The sequence below is a fragment of the Symphalangus syndactylus genome, chromosome 5, assembly GCF_028878055.3.
Source record: "Symphalangus syndactylus isolate Jambi chromosome 5, NHGRI_mSymSyn1-v2.1_pri, whole genome shotgun sequence".
Lineage (NCBI taxonomy): Eukaryota > Metazoa > Chordata > Mammalia > Primates > Hylobatidae > Symphalangus > Symphalangus syndactylus.
In genome coordinates this window covers 118823378-118845017 of record NC_072427.2, presented here as the reverse complement: position 1 = coordinate 118845017, position 21640 = coordinate 118823378, and positions in this window count along the sequence as shown.

The following is a 21640-nucleotide window of genomic DNA, read 5'->3' as shown; positions in this document are numbered from 1 at the left end:
GGATGACCCAGTGGAACAAATACCAAAGATGAAATAGTAAGGTTAAACATGCACCACTGTGATAAGATAAGCATATATTTTCTTTGCCTGCTCAGGACCTTTCTTTCATTGATTGTGTGTTTTGGGTGAATTTGAATCTCTGGTGACAGAGGTAAACATGCAAAGATACTTAAGCCAATCAAAATACTTCATGACCTTGACATAATTTATTGAAGATGGGCACATGACATTTCATCTAAGTTATTTTAGTAGTCATAAAATTGTTCATATTTCCTTATCACCCTTATAATGTCTGTAGGATGTCTAGTGATGTTCTCTATTTCGTTTCTGACATTGGTAATTTATTTGTATTCTCTCTCTCTCATTGATCAGTCTAACTAGTGGTTTATAATTTAATTACTCTTTTTAAAGAATCAGGTTTTTTATTGATTTTATCTATTTCATTTTGTTTCACTGGTTTCTGCTGTTGTTTTATATTTTTCTTTCTATTTGAGTTCAATTTGCTCTTATTTTTATAGCTTCTTTTTGTAGAAGATTAGATTATTGCTTTCGTCTATAGCATCGTCCTCATAAATTATATTATGTCATGTTTTCATTTTCATTCATTTAAAATATTTTCTAATTTTACTTGTGATTTCCTATTGAGATGTGTGTTATTTAATTTCAAATATGTATTTTGGACCTTTTCATAGATAGTGTTCTGTTTTATTGCTCAATTTAATTGCATATTGTCAGAGAACATACTTTGAATTATTTTGTTCCTTTTAAATATATTGAGACTTGTTTTGTGGATAAGCACATGGTGTCTACTGGTGAATATTCCAGGTGCATTTGAAAAGAAAGTATATTTGTCAGATGTTTGACAGGGTGTTCTCTATGTCAATTAGGCCAAGTTGATTCTTGGCGTCTTTTAGGTCTTGTGTGTTTCTATTGATTTCTCTGCCTTCTTGTTCTATCAACCTGTTTAGAATACGAAGTACTGACATCTCAAAATATAATTTTGGTTTTAACATAATTACGGTTTTAACTACTACTTCCGTGTTTACATCTTTTACTTCATGTGTTTTGAAATTACGTTACTAGATCATGCTTCTTTTTGTATTTTTATATATTCTTGTTGAATTGACCTCACTAATATTACGCAGCTTCTCTCTCTATTCCTTGCAGTATTTCTTGTTATGAAGACTCTTGTCTCATATTAAGAGCAACACCAGGTTCCTTCTATTAGTGTTTGCATTATATAACTTTTCCCATTACTCTTAATCTACATTTTTATATTTAAAGTGAATTTCTTGTAGATAGCTGCTTATAATCTATTTAGATTTATATTTAAAGTGAATTTTTTTATATTTAAGGTGAATTTCTTGTAGATAGCATGTAGTTGAATCTTGTCTTTTCATCCAATATGATATTTTCTGCTTTTTGATGCATTTTGAACGTTTAAAATTGTTGATTATCTATGAGGTAGAATTAAACCTACCATGTTGTTGCTTATTTTTTATCTTCAGCATTTGTTTTGTGTCATCTTCCTTTATTTTTTCCTTCCTTTGGAGCAAGTAATTTTTATAATTACATTTTATGCCCACTATCAATGTATTATTTATAAGTCTCGATTAGTAATTACTGTAAGGTCTACAATATAAAACGTAATTTTATGGTCTACCTTCAAATAATATTATAAAACTTCTTTATAAAATATAAATCTTATAACATTATACTTTAAGTCCATTCTACTTTTTAGAACAATATTGCCATTAATTTTAAATTTTCATAGGTTATAAACTCCACAATACATTGCTATTGCTACTGTTTTTACTTTGAGCACTTATATATTTTTTCTTTTTTTTCCAAAAAAGCATTTTCAGACCAAAAATATTTCTTCTTATTGCATGTTTTCATTTTTTTTTAATTTTTTAATTTATTTTTATTATTATTATACTTTAGGTTATAGGGTACATGTACACAACATGCAGGTTTGTTACATATGTATACGTGTGCCATGTTGGTGTGCTGCACCCATTAACTCGTCATTTAGCATTAGGTATATCTCCTAATGCTGTCCCTCCCCCCTCCCCCCACCCCACAACAGTCCCTGGAGTGTGATGTTCCCCTTCCTGTGTCCATGAGTTCTCATTGTTCAATTCCCACCTATGAGTGAGAACATGCAGTGTTTGGTTTTTTGTCCTTGCGATAGTTTACTGAGAATGATGGTTTCCAGTTTCATCCATGTCCCTACAAAGGACATGAAGTCATCATTTTTTATGGCTGCATAGTATTCCATGGTGTATATGTGCACACGTTTTCATTTTTAATGAAGGCAAGTAAGCCATTAGATGATGAGTCACAAGATTCCCATTCTTTTCCACAAAATGTATTCTGGCAGCAACCACCAATTCTCATGGAAGGGCAACCCTTGTGCTTCCAGGAGATGATATTACAGGGGCTCCTAAGACATTGGCAACTAGGGGCTCTGGGCGTGATGCAGGCCACTGTAAAAGGCCAAGAAGAATAAGCAATATGCTACACATACATATGTGAGACAATGAAGAAGGTGGGCCATGTGTTTTAAAAAATTAAACAATGAATAAAGCATATATTTTAATATTTTCCCACAGCGTTACCACTTACAGCCTTCTTTGTCTTGTCTGTAGATACAAGTTTCTTTTTAGTGTCATTTTCCTTTAACATTTCTTGTGCTGCAGGTTTGCCTTAGTTTCTGTTTGCCTTCATTTTTGAAAGACTTTTTGCTGGATATAGAATTCTAGGGGGTACAGGGCATGGTGGCTCACACTTCTAATCCTGACACTTTGGGAGGATGAGGCAGGAGGATCAATTGAGGTCAAGTTCAAGACCAGCCTGGGCAACATAGTGAGACCCCATCTCTACAAAATATAAAAAAAATTTAGGCAGGCATGGTGGCATGCACCTATTGTCCCAGTTACTTGGGAGACTGAGGCAGGAGGATCACTTGAACCCAGGTGGTTGAGGCTGCGGTGAGCCATTATTGTGGCACTGCATTCCAGCCTGGGTAACAGAGCAAGACGCTGTCTCTAAAAATATTTTTTTAAATTAAATTTTAATTAATTAAAAATATTTAGGGGGGTATCACAACCCCCACTCCCACTTAAGTTCTTTAAAAGATTGCCATTTGATTGTCTTTTAAAATGCATATTTCTGATATGAATCTGCAATCATTCCTTGTTGCACTGAAGCAATGTCTTTTATTTCTGGCTCCTTTAAAATTTTTCTTCTTTATCACTGGATTTTGGCAATTTGATTACAATTAGCCATGTGTGATTTTCTTTATGTTAATTCTGCTTAGGATTCATTCAGCATATTGGATAACTATTGGCAATGATTTTCTTTTTTTTCTTCTTTCCTGTTCTCCCTTCTCTCTTATAAGGACTTCATTATGCATGCATTAAATCTTTGATATTTTCCCACGTGTCATTGAGGCTCTGGTCATTTTTTCCAACCTTTTTTTTTCCTTTTCTACGTTTCATTTTGGAAAGTGCTATTACTATGCCTTCCAGTTCACTGACCTTTACTTATGCAGTGTCTAATCTGCTTTTAATTTTATTCTGTGATGTTTTTATTTCAGAAATTTTATTTTTATATTTCTTGGAGTTCTAGTATGTTCTCTTTCGTATCTTCTATTTCTCTTATTATTTTAATTTTTTCTTATATCCTTGAGCATATGTAGCATATTTAAGTAAACTGTTTTAGTATCCCCTGTTATTTATAAATTTGGTCACCTATGTCATGTTTAAGTGTGTTTTAATTGCCTTTTTTCTGGTTATTGATGACATTTTTCCCCCCTCTTTATCCAGTTATTTAAAATTTTCCATTTCTGATGTTTAGATTTTGTTGTTGTCCTGCAGAGTGCTGGACTTTGTTCTGGGAGACAGTGAGGTTAACTCATTATCAGTTTGATCATTTTGAGGCTTGATTTAAAGCCCCTTTAGGTTAAAAGTAACAGGAGTTACCTTTACTTTAGCCCCAGTTTTAATGCTTAGCCCTTATGCCGTTTTTAATGAATACTCTTTGTTCACTGGGATGTTCAACCATGGTTTCTGGCTCGTAACTCCCATAGCCCCTGTTACAGTAAACAGAATCTCTCTCTCTCTCTCTCTTTCTCTCTCAGTCTCTCATCTCCTCCTGTGCTCCTTTCACCTGCCCAAGGCAGGACTCTAACCTGATTGTGGGTCATAAACCCTCATTCCAGGGGGGCTGTGCCCTGTACCCTGGAGGAAGGAATGCTGCACAGAGAGACCAAGAAGAGTCTGAACAGCAAGCCCTTGCAGGCTTCAGATCATGCCCTTTTTGTCCAATCGCATTGTGACATGGTTGTCCATCGTTCAATCATGCCTGTGCAACGAAGTCTCCATATATAGCCCAAGAAGACAGAGTTTGAGAGCGTCAGGACAGCTGAACATGTGGAGGTTGCTGGAAGGTGGTGCGTCTGGGGAGGACAAGGAAGCTCTGTACACCTTCCCCTGTACCTCATCGCATGCATCTCTTCATCTGTGTCCTTTGTAATGTACCTTATAATAAGCTGGTAAATGTGTTTCCCTGAGTTCTGTGAGCCACTGTAGCAAATTAATGGGATCCAAAGAGGGAGTTGTGGGAACCCCAACTTGAAGCTGGTGAGTCAGAAGTTCTGGAGGCCAAAGTTGTGACTGGTATCTTGCAGGATTCAGCTTTCACCCTGTGGGATCTGACATTTTTCCCAGGAAGATATTGTCAGATTTTAATTGAATTAGAGGAAACCCAGTTGGTGTCTGCCGCTTGGTGTGTGGGGTAAACCCCCACACATTTGGTCACAGTGTCGTCTGTGCTGATTGGATTGTTGAATAAGAGAATAGGTAAAAACACACACTTTTGAGTGTGTTCGACATTTTTTCTAACAGGCCTTTTACTCTAGCTATTGGAAGCTTGGATGATTCCAGGCCTTACGTGAGTTCTGGAATTTTTCATCTACAGTTTTCTACAATTTCTCCTTTCCTAGAAGTTTTCCCTAGCTTGGCATCATGGGGTTTCTTCCTACGTATGTACAGATGGATATTCAGCCACAGACTTAAAGTCACCCCAACATAAATTTCTATAACGTTTTCTCTGCATATTCTGTGTCTGTGGAAATTTTAGCCACTTCTGCCTCTCTGAAATCTGAGCTCTTCGACTAGGCTCTTCCAGATCACTCTCACCCCTTGCCCCATGCTGCTGTCTGGTAATTGCCTCAAGGTAGAAAATGTGAACAATTACAAAGTTTACCATATCGTATCCATTCTGTCTCTGCCATCATTGCCCTGCACTACCTATATAGTCCAACATATGAAAATAGTGTTTGTTTTCTATATATTTTTTAGTTTTCTAATTGTTTATGGCAGGAGATTAATTCTGGATTCTAATACCGCTTCATGACTGGAAGTGGAAATCTAGTTACCTGCTTATTTGGGTAGCTAATGGTGAAAGAAAGAAAAATGTGTTATTTGTCTAAGAAAATTGAGACAGAATTCATAATAAGGGGTAATCTTTTATGTGTGTGCACGCACTCTGCCTCCTCCCCCACCCACTTTAGGAACTATCTTTTTTTTTTTTTTTTACTTCAACTTTTATTTTAAGTTCAATGGTACATGTGTAGGATGTGCAGGTTTGTTACATAGGTAAACTTGTGCCATGGTGGTTTGCTGCACAGATCAACTCATCATCTGGGTATTAAGCCCAGCATCCATTAGTTATTCTTCCTGATGCTCTCTCTCCCCTCACCCCCAACTGCAGTAGGCCTCAGTGTGTGTTCTTCCCTACCATGTGTCTATGTGTTCTCATCATTCAGCTCCCACTTATAAATGAGAACATGCAGTGTTTCCTTTTCTGTTCCTTCGTTAGTTTGTGCCATCCATGCAGATCAAAAGACATGATCTTGTTTATTTTTATGGCTGCGTAGTATCCCGTGATGTATACGCACCACATTTTCTTTATCCAGTCTATCATTGATGGTCATTTGGGTTGATTCCATGTCCTTGCTATTGTGAATAGTGGGGCAATGAACATACATGTGCATGTGTCTTTATAAGTGAATGATTTATATTCCTTTGAGTATATGCTTATTAATGGGTCAAATGGTATTTCGGCCTCTAGGTCTTTGAGAAAACTCTGGTCTGTCTTCCACAATGGTTGAACTAATTTATACTCCCACCAAGATTGTAAAAGCATTCCTTTTTCTCTGCAACTTCGCCAGTATCTATTGTTTTCTGACTTTTTTTTTTTTTTTTTTTTTTGTGACAGAGTCTTGCTCTTTCGCCCAGGCCGGACTGCAGTGGCACTATCTGGGCTCACTGCAAGCTCCGCCTCCTGGGTTCACGCCCTTCTCCTGCCTCAGCCTCTGCCTGCCGCCACACCCGGCTAATTTTTTGTATTTTTAGTAGAGACAGAGTTTCGCCGTGTTAGCCAGGATGGTCTCGATCTCCTGACCTCGTGATCTGCCCGCCTTGGCCTCCCAAAGTGCTGGGATTACAGGCTTGAGCCACTGCGCCCGGCCGTTTTCTGATTTTTTAATAATAGCCATTCTGTCTGGCAGGAGATGGTATCTCATTGTGGTTTTGATTTACATTTCTCTAATAGTCAGTGATGATGATCCTTTTTTCATACATTTGTTGCCCACATGAATCTCTTATTTTGAGAAGTGTCTGTTCATTTCCTTTGCCCACTTTTAATGGGGTTGTTTGTTTTTTTCTCGTAAATTTGTTTAAATTCCTTGTAGACTCTGGATATTAGACCTTTGTCAGATGGATAGATTGCAAAAATGTTCTCCCATTCTGTAAATTGTCTGTTCACTCAGATGATAGTTTCTTTTGCTGTGCAGAAGCTCTTTAGTTTAATGAGATCCCATTTGTCAATTGTTGCTTTTGTTGCAATTGCTTTTAGCATTTTCATCATGAAATCTTTGCCTGTGCCTATGTCCTGAATGGTATTGCCTAGATTTTCTTCCAGGGTTTTTATAGGTTTTTTTTTATTATTATTTTATTTTTATTTTTATTTATTTTTTTTTGAGATTGAGTCTCACTCTGCCACCCAGGCTGGAGTGCAGTGGCACAATCTTGGCTCACTGCAACTTCTGCCTCCTGGATTCAAGTGATTCTCTTGCCTCAGTCTCCTGAGTAGCTGGAATTACAGGCACACACCACCATGCCTTGCTAATTTTTGTATTTTTAGTAGAGACGGGGTTTCACCATGTTGATCAGGCTTGTCTCGAGCTCTTGACCTCGTGATCCACCTGCCTCAGCCTCCCAAAGTGCTGGGATGATAGGCGTGACCCATCATGCCCTGCCAAGTTTTGGGTTTTATATTAAAGTCTTTAATCCATCTTGAGTTAATTTTTATATATGGTGTAAGGAAGGGGTCCAGTTTTAATTTTCTGCATATGGCTAAGCAGTTCTCCCAACACCATATATTAAATGGAAAATCCTTTCCCCATTAATTGTTTTTGTCAGGTTTGTCAAAGGTCAGATGGTTGTAGGTGTGTGGTCTTATTTCTGAGTTCTCTATTTTGTTCCATTGGTTTATGTGTCTGTTTTTGTACCAGTACCATGCTGTTTTGGTTACTGTAGCCTTGTGATATAGTTTGAAGTCAGGTAGCGTGATGCCTCCAGCTTTGTTCTTTTTGCTTAGGATTGTCTTGGCTATTTGGGCTCTTTTTTTTGTTCCATATGAAGTTTAAAGTAGATTTTTCTAATTCTGTGAAAAATGTTAATGGTAGTTTAATGCAGATAGCATTGAATCTATAAATTAATTTGGGTAGTATGGCCATTTTAATGATATTTATTCTTGCTATCCAGGAACATGGAATATTTTTCCATTTGTGTGTATCCTCTCTGATTTCCCTGAGCAGTGGTTTGTAGTTCTCCTTGAAGAGGTCCTTCGCATCCCTTATTCGCTGTATTCCTAGGTGTTTTTTTCTCTTTGTAGCAATTGTGAATGAGAGTTCATTCATGATTTGGCTCTCTGCTTGACTATTGTTGGTGTATAGGAATGCTTGTGATTTTTGCACAATTATTTTGTATTCTGAGACTTTGCTGAAGTTACTTGTCAGCTTAAGAAGCTTTTGGGCTGAGACAGTGGGGTCTTCTAGATACAGAATCATGTCATCTGTCAACAGAGACAATTTGACTTCCTATCTTCCTATTTAAATATGCCTTATTTCTTTCTCTTGCCTGATTGCCCTGGCCAGAGCTTCTAATATGTTGAATAGGAGTGGTGAGAGAGGGCATCCTTGTCTTGTGCCAGTTTTTAAGGGGAATGCTTCCAATTTTTGCCCATTCAGTATGATATTGACTGTGGTTTTGTCATAAATGGCTCTCATTATTTTTGGGTATGTTCCATCAATACCTAGTTAATTAAGAGTTTTTAAAATGAAAGGATGTTGAATTTTATCAAAGTCCTTTTCTGCATCTATTGAGATTATCATATGGTTTTTTGTCTTTAGTTCTGTTTACGTGATGAATTACGGTTATTGATCTGCCTATGTTAAACCAAGCTTGCACCCTAGGAATGAATGATCATGGTGCATAAGCTTTTTGATGTGCTGCTGGATTCGATTTGCCAGTATTTTATTGAGGATATTTGCATCGATATTGGTCAAAGATATTGGCCTGAAGTTTTCTTTCTTTTTGTATCTCTGCTAGGTTTTTGTATCAGGATGATCCTGGCCTCATAGAATGAGTTAGAGAGGAGTCCCTCCTTTTCGATCTTTTGGAACAGTTTGCGTAGACACAGTACCAACTCTTCTTTGTACCTCTGGTAGAATTCAGACATGAGTCCATCTGATCCTGGGCTTTTTTTGTTGGTAGGCTATTTGTTACTGCCTCAATTTCAGAACTTGTTATTGGTCCATTCAGGGATGCAATTTCTTCTTGGTTCAGTATTGGGAGTGTGTATGTGTCCAGGAATTTATCCATTTTTTCTAGATTTTCTAGTTTGTGTGCATAGAGATGTTATAGTGTTCTCTGATGGTTGCTTGTATTTCTGTGGGGTCAGTGGTGATATACACTTTATTATTTTTGAACGTGTTTATTTTATTCTTCTCTTTTTTCTTCTTTGTTAGTCTAGCCAGTGGTCTATTTTATTGTTATTATTATAAAAAAACAGCTCCTGGATTTGTTGATCTTTTGAATTTTTTTTTGTATCTCTCTCTCCTTCAGTTCAGGTATAATCTTGTTTTATTTATTTATTTATTTTTTCTTGTCTTCTGTTAGTTTTGGGGTTTGTGTGCTCTTGGTTCTCTAGTTTTTTTTTGTTGTTGTTATTGTTGAGATGTTATATTGTTAACTTGAGATCTTTCTAGCTTTTTGATGTGGGCATTTAATGCTATAACATTGCTTTAGCTGTGCCCCAGAGATTCTGGAATGTCGTCTTTTGTTTTCATTAGTTTCATAGAATTTCTTGATTTCTGCCTTAATTTCATTATTTACCCAAGAATCATTCAGGAACAGGTTTTTCAATTTTCATGTAGTTTTGTGGTTTTGAATAAATTTCTTAATCTTGAGTTCTAGTTAGATTGCACTGTGGTCTGAGAGACTGTTATGATTTCAGTTCTTTTGCATTTGCTGAGGGGTGTTTTCATTTATCTGATCAATTTTAGAGTAAGTGCCATGAGGTGATAAGAATGTATATTCTGTTTTTGGGTGGAGAGTTCTGTAGATACCTATCAGGTCCACTTGATCCAGAGCTGAGTTCAGGTCCTGAATATATTTGGTAATTTTCTGTCTCAGTGATCTGTCTAATAATGACAGCAGGGTGTTGAAGTCTCCCATTATTATTGTATGGTAGTCTAAATCTCTTTGTAAGTCTCTAAAAACTTGCTTTATAAATCTGGGTGCTCCTGTATTGGGTGCGTATATATTTAGGATAGTTAGTCCTTCCCGTTTAATTGAACCCTTTACCCTGACCTATGATCTGCCCGCCTCGGCCTCCCAAAATGCTGGGATTACAGGTGTGAGCCACTGTGCCCGGCCCCAATCTGGCTATTTCTGTACCTAACTTCCATTTTCTGTATATCACTTTCCTTTTTCTGCCCATGAATCTTTTTCCACCACGTAGTCACGCTGGAGTCTCTGAGCCTACTCTGGCTCAGGAGGCTGTCTGATTCATGAATGGATCTTTGCTCAATTAAACTCTTAAATTTAATTCAGCTAAAGTTTCTCTTTTAACAATATAATTACTTCTCATAACCCAAATTTTTAGTAGAGTTTGGTTAGACACCAAAATAAATGAGTGAATTTTATAGAAATTAAAGAAGAGAGTTAGTTTGTACATCTGGATTGGCACAAGGCAGAACAGAAATAGCAGGTATGAGATGGTAAGGCCATCCTAAACTAAGATAATATTGGGACTAGAAGCTCAGAATCAGATTTGGGAAAACTCCTGAGAATTTTTAGAAGTCTTGGGAAAGACATTACATTTTTCAAACTATAAGGAACAGAGCTTTAGCAAATTATTATTGCAGATCTATTGAGCAGAATGACCCTACGTGACCTCTGTGTTAACCTTAGGCTCTGTGCTGTCTGTACCAGTAATATTCTAAGATGCTGAGCATCTATTATTAACCAACTGCTGCTGGCAATGGCAGTCTGCTGGGGGAAAATTATGCAGAGAAAAGATTCCATTTCTCTCTCAAATGTTGGCAGATGATTAGGAGGAAAATTATCTTAAAAGTGAAATTATATAAACGTTATCTGATTAACTTTTTTGGTGACACTTCATTTATCAAGCTGAAAGTACAATGGTGAGCTGGCGTTAAGATTTTCTTCAGTATTATTTAACAATAATGAATGCAGAGTTATTTTTAAAACAAGTTAGTCACCCAGAATTTATTTCATTCCCTAAGGTAGTTCATACATTAAGATTTATGCTTAACATGCTGTTTTCTTAATTTGGAACATGTTATTAAAAGAAAATGACAAACATTGTTTTAGGGCTTTTAATTTAGCTCTGGCAGAAATGATAATTTTAACCTCTATATGAATGTCATATGACATGTTTAATTTCTTCATTTTTGATATGTACATCTATAATATTGGTGGCTAGATAAGGTAGGCAACATATTATCTAGCATTCTATCAATTGGAACTCTATAACACTTACATAGTGAAAATTGAAGACGACAATATAAAACACTAAGATTTTGATATGCATTTTAAATGTTTGCTTAGGAATAGTATTAAATTAAATTACGTTTGGTTTCACTTTAGTATTGTGACATGATATATAATTTTTATTAAAAACAACTTACAGTTGTGTATTCATTATCTCATTTTCTCCTCATAATGAGATTTGTTTCTTTTTTTTTTTTTTTTGAAATGGATTCTCGTTCTGTCACCCAGGCTGGAGTGCAGTGGCATGATCTTGGCTCATTGCAACCTCCACCTCCCGGGTTCAAGTGATTCTCCTTCCTCAGCCTCCTTACTAGCTGGGATTACAAGCATGCCCCACCACATGCAGCTGATTTTTGTGTTTTTCATAGAGATGGGGTTGCACCATGTTGGTCAGGCTGGTCTCGAACTCCTGACTTCGTGATCCACATGCCTCGGCATCCCAAAGTGTTGGGATTACAGGCATGAGCCACCATGCCCAGCCCAGATAATGAGATTTTGAAATAGGCTTAGAAACAAAAACATGTTTATCTGTGGCCTAATGGCTAACACACTGCTTCTTACATTTTATAAGTATAAATATGCATATGGTTAATATTAAGGAGTCATTTTAATACTCAAAATATTCATACAGTAGTTGGAATAAGTACTCAGCATAACTTGGTCATAGTCACATGATTCAAACTATCATTTTCTGCCATAGATATATTTTACTTAATATTAAAATATTAAAAATTATTTTATGTGTTTAGATATATTTATGGGTAATGGTATTTAATATTTGAAGTTTGATAAATCTAAATATTGAAAATAATTATCTTTGTTTTTTTTCTTATTTGCATTTTGTAAATGAGCACGTACAACTCATAGAAGGAGAAAGCTAGTTAACTAGCATTCACCAAAGCATTACCAAAATAACAAAATGAAACAAAAAAAAACCCTATGAAGTCTTTGTAGTATTTTAATGTTAATTAAAAAAATTTTAATGTCTCATCATTAATAAAATAATGTTTTATGATAGAAAAAAGTTGTATAATTCTTGCTAGATGAATTGATTCTTTTCAAACTTTTTTCTTTAGTCCAAATATATCATCCTGACTGCCTCACAAAAATTGCAAATATGAATGCATGTTCTGGGCCAACCATTTCCAGATTTTAAAATTTCACAGACTAGTGAAATTACAAGAAAAACCAATGGAAGGGATGGCCCAGGTTTGTCGATATTTCTTATTGCCATTGAAAACATTAAACAAAACAAATTCTTTGCATTGTTTTTGCAAAATTCTTTCTCATTATTTTATAAAAGAGAGGATATTAAACACCAAAAAAAGAAAAAGATAAAAGGAAAGTTGTAATCTTATACTGAAGGAGTCTTTGATAAGAATGATTTATAAAATAAATACAGGCATACATACACACACACACACACACACTCATATTTAGTTTTCATTTTTAACGCTATGAACTTCCAGCCCCGTATTCAGAAAACTTCATCTAAATGGGTACCCAGGGAAGACAGTTCTAGGCTGTTTCCCAGATCCTGCTTTTATCTCCCTGGCGAGATTCTTGGCTCCACATCTCATTTCTGATACCTATTTGTATTATTTCCACTGCTGAATCCTTCTGATTTCACTCCAGGCTTGGGGGATCTGTTTTCTCTAACAGTTTTGGGCTATGCGCACTCCTACGGTTTTGTCTTTCTCTGCTTCTTTAGGGTGAGAAATATCTGCACTGCCCTCTTGCCCCTTGGAATTCCCACACTAGCTGTGATTGCCCCAGTTTTGATAAGAAATCCAGATATGTTTTTCTTTATCTGAATTCTCTATCAAATTTGAGTTCTGCTAATTATAGCAGCACAGACCATCTTCTCTTTCTAGATATTGATGACCCCTTGTTGCCAATGACATTTCAAGTAAGAATGCACGTTGTTCAGTTGTATAATATAGTTATCTACTTGTCTTAAGCTTTGAATATATGTGTGGATTTTTTTACTTTAATAATTTATTGAGGTTAGATTCAGATGATAATCATGATATCATGTGATAAGTCACATGATATCATTTTCAAGCAATATTTTACAGGTTGCTTTCATGACCTAAAATGTTAAAAATTTCAAAACTAAAGAAGGATATTTTGAGGATCCTCAGGGAGGTAACTCACAGTCGAAGGGACCCGTAGAGGTCATTGGTCCATCATTCCAGCCACAATGCAGAATAATGACAAATGAATTAATTGGTCATGCAACCCCTATTTAGATACTTCAGTCATGGGCAGGTAATTGCCCCATAGGGTTTCTCATTCCATTCTTGGCCGTCATCATTGGAAATTTTCGTCTTAGGATGACCTGAAATCTGAGTCTCTCTTAGAATGACCTGAAATAGCCCTATTTGAAGATAGCTGTGAAATCTCCCAGGAGTCTTTGCTGCTCTAAGTTATACATTCTTAATCCTTTCAAACCATTCACTCTTCACATAACGTGCTTTTCAGATCCTTAATCTTTTAGACATTTTTCTGAATATGTTGATTATTTTAACAGTCTTATATTGTCTTCCAGAACCAGAATCAATATTCCTGAAAAAGTCTTAGAAAGTTGAGCATGGTAGACTATTCTTTCAGGTCATTGGGACAACGTGCTCCTATGGATGCATCTTCTTGAAGAGGAGATTAATGTAAATGTTGTGATCAACTAAAGTTCCTAGATTTAATCTTTGCTGCTGAAATGGATTCTTTCTACCCAGTTCATGTACATTTGATTTTCTGAACCAAAATGTAGGGCTTTAGACTTATTTTTGATAAAATTCACCTTGTCAATGTATTTAAGTGTCATCTGAAAGCTAGAGATACTTTACATTTTAGAATGACATCATTCTGAATCTTAATTTTATTCAAAATATCATATATTTCTCTTTATTTCATATTATTTGCACATTCAGTTTAGCCTTTAAAATAAATGTATGTCAATGACAAGAATTAAAATGAGTATGTTCAAGGACTCTATATTTGAGACCTCCTGCTAAGTTTATACTTCGTAATTAATTTACATTGCTTGGGTACAGTTGTCTAAAAGGCAGGAACCTAATCAAGTATGTTTTATTATTCAGCCTTTGCGTTTATACAAGGATACAATTGGAAACTTTTTTCACTTGCTTTCTAAAAGACAATGGTATTAAACAGCCATCTTAAACATAAAATGACTCAACTCCATTATTTTTTGCGTGTTGTGTTATTTTTGTTTTTTTATAAGTTCATTGGATTTCTTTCTATCATAATAAAAATATATCATCTTCATCACATTTGTTCTTAGTCAAAAGGCTGAGAAGCAATATATGGTGCTTGTCAAAAACTCATTTCTTAGCATGGGTCCTCTAGAAAACAGAGCCTGGGGCAACAATTAAAGTTTTGCTGCCTATAGAGGTGCAAATATATGTGTGTTAAGATAAAGGAAAAAAGAAATGTGAGGCAAAGAAAGCCATGAAACACAATGAGTTGGAAGCAGATCCAGTGGATTGCTCAGTGGGCATGTTAGCTTGGCCTTCATTACCTCTCCAGAAGAATCGTAAAGAGGAATCATAACCTCAGAGTAGTCCATGGAAGATAGGTAAAAGGGAAAAATGCAACTGCCTACCTTTCTCTTGCCTCTTGTTTTGTATTAGTTGAAGTTCACCCCCACTAACTCCCCATAATTCCCACCAGCTCCGCTATCTTGTCCCTCCAACTCAGTCCTTGCCTGGTATGTGGTTACTAGCTAGTGTATCATCAGGAGGCATTAAATCTCGGCTGTGAAATGACACCAGATGTATTAGTCTGTTTGGGCTGCTATAACAAAATACCGTAGACTGGGTAGCTTAAACAACAGGAATTTATTTTTAACAGTTTTGGAGGCCAGAAGTCCAAGATCAGAGTGGCAGCATGATCGGATTCTGGAAAGGGCTCTATTCCTGGCTTGTAGACAGCCACCTTCTTGCTATGTGCTCATGTTCCTGCACAGAATGAGGTCCAGCTGCTTGTTCTTATGCTCCAATAACCAGACGCAGACAGACTTGGAAAAAGGGAGTTTATTTCTGCAACTGGTTACAGGGAGAAAGTCAGAGTAACTCACCAGACAGACTCAAAGTTACAAGTTTTTTTCTAGTGCTCATGTATATTTTAAGCTCGATGCCTACGTGTGGGAGTGCACCCACAAGCAGGAGTGTTTCATTCAATCTGTATCTAATCTTTAACTAGAGCCTGGGGTCTGGAAAGCTTTCTCTAGAGTCTTGGAATGTTTCTTAAGTGTGTCCTGGTACAAAGTGTATGTGTAAGAATGCTATTATTCAATCAGACTTTAGGGTCTGAGAAAACCCAGGCAGGGTCTTAATAGGTTTGTTTTCACATTCCTGCCCTCATACACCCAGTTTCTCCAGTTCTTTAAGTTTAACTTATGCATTCATCAAAATTATAGTAAAAGGTTAGTGGAAACCGACTGTTCTGGTTGCTACTAGAAAGCTGGCCTGCCACACTCACGTCGGGGAGACAGAGTGAAAGCAATCTCTCTGGTATCTTGGGGCTTCAGGACCTCATCTTAAACCTAATTGTCTCTCAAAGACTCCATCTGCAAGTAACATCACTTTTTAGGTTAGGGCTCCAGCATATGATTTGAGGAGTAACGACATCTAGTCTGTAGCATTCTGTCCCTGGCTCCCCCAAATTAATGTCCTTCTTGCATGTAAAACACATTCATTTCATCCCAATGGCCCTCCAAGTTTTAACTAATTCATGCATCAACTCTAAAGTCCAAAGTCTTATCTAAATATCACCTAAATCAGATATAGGGGAGACTGTAGGTATGATTCATCCTGAGGTCAAATTCCTCTCCAGCTATAAACCTGTAAAATCAGACAAGTTAATGTGCTTTCAAAATACAATGGTGGGCAGGCCTAGGATAGACATTCCCACCGCAAATGGAGAAATCAGAAGGAAGAAAGAGGTGACAGGTCCCAAGAAAGAACCAAGCCTAGCAAGGCAAATTCTATCAGATCTTAAGGCCTGAGATTACTCCTCTTTGGACTGATGCATTACCCTCCAGGCTGTCTGGGTGGCAGAGTCAGCCCCAAGTCTATGCAGGTTGGCCTCATCCTTCAGATCAGTATTGGGCAGGAAACTGCAGAAGTGACACACATTTCTAATTGTGTAAATTAGTACAATCTTTCTAAAGATTAACTTTGTGACACAAATCAAAAGTCATAAAATGTTACATATCCTTTGATGCAGTCATTCAAATGATAGCTATTTATCATAATGATATTGTTATACATGCACAACAGATTTTAATACAAGAATGCTTATCACAATTTGTATATTATAATGAAAAAGTGGAATCCTCAAGTGTCGACAATCAGAGATTTGTGCAATCATTCAATAGACTAGTATGTAGCCAAAAGGATTGATAATTAATATCATACTCAGAGCATTTAATATTCCATAAAAGATTCAAGGTGTGATAAATGAATAAAGCAGGTTACCAGACATTATATTTGTAACAGATGCTATGTATTATGTATGCCACACTTGTGTATCTTCACCCTCACTATTCCAGCATGTGCTTACTGTGCTTCTAATTTCCAGCATCGGCTTCTCTTTGTCTAAATTTTCTTTGCCCATGTGCTTAGCCTGCCAATTATGCCCCTTGATGAACACTCATTCAATAACTGGTGGAGTTCATGATATAACCCCAGTGGTGAGGTTACTCACTACTTTGTTAAGATAACTTTGAGGTCCATGTTCCATGCTGGCTCCCAGAGTTCCTCATTTGGAACATTTCAGCTACCCCAGTGGTAATGTCCTTGTACGTACACTTTTTTGGCTGCTTTCTATGCCTCGTCTTACTTTTCCACTCTTCCTGTGTCTCCTGACATCTTCACCCACATAAATGACCAGTACTTGAATCCCTGTCTCTAGGTCTTTTTCCAAGGAAGCCCAACCTAAAACACCAATTCAAGCAGAATTTTATTTAAAAACAATATTTATTGAAAACTGACTGAACATATGTCCATAAGCCATATTATTTATTACTGGGGTTGGTGCGATCACAAATGATTATTTTCTTCCTTTTGCTTATCTGTATTTTCTTTAGTGATTCTGGAAAGGAAAATAATAATAAAAGTTGTGTCAGACAGGCGAAATCAACCAATACTTTTTCCTCAGTTTACTCTTTCTCAACCCCATTCTTTCTCTTAACCTCTTTCAAAGAAAGCTACTTACTATGAATTCCATTGATTTACAGTGCAAAGACTTATTACATAATTATATAATGACTTTTAATCAAAGGAATATTAAAGGCAGTATAGGCCTCAAGTAGTTTCTGTGAATTTCAGTTTTAAACTTTCGATATTTTCTCTACCTAGTCTATATCGTTAAATATTTCAGATCTAAGAAATTCTTTCCCTTTTTCGTCAGAAGAGGATTGATCTGAAGAAACCAATAGTATTTGCAGAGTCGTCGGTACAGATGTCCCTGAATAAATACCCTCTTCCTAGGTTGTATTATTTATAATAAAGTAACCCTGATTTATTCTGGATAAAAAGGCATCAGAGACCATATGATAGGCTTCAGAAGTATTCATTTCACAAAGCACGAAAGGCAGTTGTTTGACTATCATGCAATTCAGTTTGTAAGGGTAGAGAGAAAAGTAAATTTTCTAGACAAATCTGAGTCTATATAAGGAATGGTGTAGTAAGTCCAAAAGGGCATTAACCAGGGGTCAGAAGACCCGAATTCTTAGCCTTGGACCAACTACCAACCTCAATTTGTTCAGCTGTGGTTTGGTCAATTTTAGGCAGAGAGAAAAGAATGAGCAATGAGATAAAGTCTGTTGGGAACAGTCAAGTTACACAAATGAATAAATTGAACTTGGACTATTTTTTATTTTTCTACTTTGATGGAGATTTAAGTACTGAGAAACATTTCTGTAGCTTAAGAAAATCAACAGTGCAGCTGCGACTGATGAATAGCAAATGCATTTGGCCTCAGTCATAAAGCTGTGGCAGGAACTTCATTCCATTGAGTGACTGCATGAGTCCACTCGGGCTGACAGAATACAGACAGGGAGGCTTAAGCAGCTGAAACTTAGTTTCTCACAGTTTTGGAGGCTGGAAATCCAAGATCAAGGTGTCAGCAGGTTTGGTTTTTCCTGAGGCGTCTCTCCCTGGCTTGCAGGTGGCTGCCTTCCCACTGAGTCCGACTTGACCTTTCTTGTGTGCATGAGACCCTGGTGTCTCTTCTTCTTCTAAGGACACCAGTCATATTAGATTAGGGCCCCAACCTAAAGGCCTCGTTTTAACTTAATCACCTCTTTAAAGGCTTTATCTTCAAATAGGGTTATAGGTGTTGGGTGTTATGATCTCAACATATGAATTTTGATGGGGAAACAATTTAGCCCATAACAGTGACATGAATAGGAGGGCAAATAAATGCTGAAGGTCAGTATTAAGATCCACTGAACTCCATAATTTAATCATCAATAAAAATCTATTTAAAATCATACATTATATTTTAATATAGCTTTGAAAATATATATCTAAAAGTATATATTTGTATTTATTTTATTTTGAGTTATGAATATAGAAGTTTTATAAAAATTGGCTCCAGTTAAATGTAAGTTGACTGTGAAATATTCACATACAAAAAATTGATTACATACCAAGCCAAAAGAAAAGTGTGAATAAAGTTCCCAGAGTAGAAATTCTGAACCTATACAATAGAATAAGAAATAAATAACTAAAAGATGGCAAAAACAAAACAAAGTCAAGGAAGATAGTAGAATTACCACAAAGAAATAATTTTTAAAAAGAAACTTCTAAAAACTCAGATTAAAGAGGTAAGTAAAAAGTACGTGGTAAACAGGGATAGTAGAGAAAACTTTTCAACTGCTATTCTTCAGTACCCACACATTATTTGTGATGTGATTATATCACGTAAAAATAAATTAATAAATGCTTAGAAATATGTGGCAGTGAAGACAAAACATTAAACCTTTCAAGTTTTGAAAGATTTAAAATATATGTGCTATACATTTCACTTCAGAAGGCAGAAGAATTGCAATGCTGAAGGAATAAACACAGTTAATGAAGATAAAAGCAAAAATTAATAAAATGGAACGCAAAAATATTGTCTTCAGAGCTGTTTAAGAAGACCACATAGACAACACAATATGCAACATCAGTAATGAGGAGGTGTTTACTCAGACAATAAAGAGATTTAACAATTTTAAATGAATACTAACTATACATTTATACCAATACATTTTAAAATGTGGCTTAGATAAGTAACTCTTGTGAAAATATTAGCAATTTAGGTTCAAGAATAGTTAGAAACAATAAGGAAAGACAAGAGTTCTTTCTCCCACCTTGCCCCTGACCTGCAAGGCACCAGATCCAATGTCTGAGCAGTAAATCCAATCCAATCGAATCTTCGAGGCACAGAAAATTGAAGACATTTAAGCTACTGCAAAGCATAGATGAATTAGTTGCTAGAAATTTACTCATTCATACAAATTAACAACTCATTCTATGAAAGTGGTAAGTCACTAATTCTGAGAGTGTTGAAAGACAGCACTAAAAAATAAGTTTACAGACTTTTCTTACATATGAACGCAGAACCAAAAGTATGTAAAACCATCATCTAACATAATCTAGCAGAACCTTAAAACCACACTATGCCATATTTCAGAAATGTAAAGACGGCTAAACATTTGGAAATGGTTTCAGGTTATTCACTATATCAGTAATTAAGGAGTCAAAGTATATGACAGTTGCTAAAAAGGCCATTTGATGAAGTTCAACATCCATTTCTGAGGAACATCCTCAGTAACTTGGAAATCACATGGCTTAATTTAAAAGCAGCATTTTATCAGCAATTAACAGTAGAAATCATATTTCAGGGAGAAACAATAGAGGAATTTCCAGCAAATTTAGGAAAAAGGCAAGGATGCTCACATTACTGTTATAAAATATCAGATATCATACTGGAGGTCAAAGAATACAAATATGCTGGTACAGGAACACAAATAAGCAATGAACAATAAACATGAGAAAACATCTGTAGTAACAATAGGAACAGAAAAACTATAATGAACTAGAATTTTTATATATCAGATAAAACATTAACAGTGTTTGATTTTGATGAAATTGCTTCCATTACTTAAGCCCTTCTTAGGGAGGCATCCACATCCTGCCTCCCTCTCTCAGCAGCCCAGCGTCTGTCTGTGCAGATTAGTGAAAGCCGCTTTACAACTTCTGCAGTTCTTTACTAATTCTGAAGCCTTGAGGCATCCGCTGAAAATCAATGTCTTTCTTTTCTGGAAAAGACTTTGCAGGTGAGAAAGTTATGAGTAATTGACAGAGGGATGGGATAGGATTGGGGGGGCAGGGAACTCTGGTCCTGTGGATGATGGCTGTATTTTTTCTTAAATCTCTAAGAATAAACTCACCTTGCCACTGGGAGGATTGATTTCCTTCCTGCCTATTAATATGATTTGAATCCTATTTCCTGTAAAATAATAACTTTTGCATTATTTTGCTAAGGCTTGCTCTTGTCTTTCTTGTTCAAGGTTAAATAACAAATTTTGTTTTATTTTTTAATTTTTTGAGACGGGATCTTGCTCTGTCACCCAGGCTGGCGTGCAGTGGTGCTCCCATGCCTCACTGCAGCCTGGACCTCCCAGGCTCAGGCAATTCCCCTGCCTCAGCCTCCCAAGTAGCTGGGACCCCAGGCGCATGCCACCATGCCCAGCTAATTAAAAATATATATATTTGTAGAGAGGGGGTCTACCTATGTTGCCCAGACTGGTCTTGAATTCCTGGGCTCAAGTGATCTTTCTGTCTTGGCCTCCCAAAGTGCTGGGATTACAGACATGAGCCACCATTCCTGGCCACAAACTTTTATCATATTAAACTATCAATGGGAAATGGCCAGGGAGCTGCTCTCTAATCCCCAGAAGTCTCTGCTGACCACCCTGAATTTGCAGGCAGGCTGTTGGTAGTAGAGGACATTGCAATGCACTTTCCCTGAGAGCAATTGGAGGAGCAATTGTATTACATTCTTGGACTGATCCACACAAAACCCAGCCAGGGGCCATTTGAAATGCCAGTCTATGGTTCTTTATAACAAAAGGACTAATTTAAGCAAATAAAGTAGGTGGAAAAAATTCACTGGAGGATCTGTCCCTGGGCAATCTTTGCTGGATGTGAATGCTGGGTCTATACTGACTTGTGCCCTAGGGGTCAGGTGAGGAGGAGACCAAGGAGGCCCGGCCTATGCAGTCTGCTCCCCACAGGGTTCTTCTCTTAGCTTAATGTATAAGATATTCCTGCTTGTGAAAATGCCCTGTCCACAAGAAGTCATAGATCTCTCCCTGTTTAAGTTACAGGCAGTTAGGGTTGTTAATTTTGCTCTTGGTCAATCCTTAAAGAAGTAAAAATGACCCATGCGGTCTGGAGGGAAAAAGTAAATTTAAG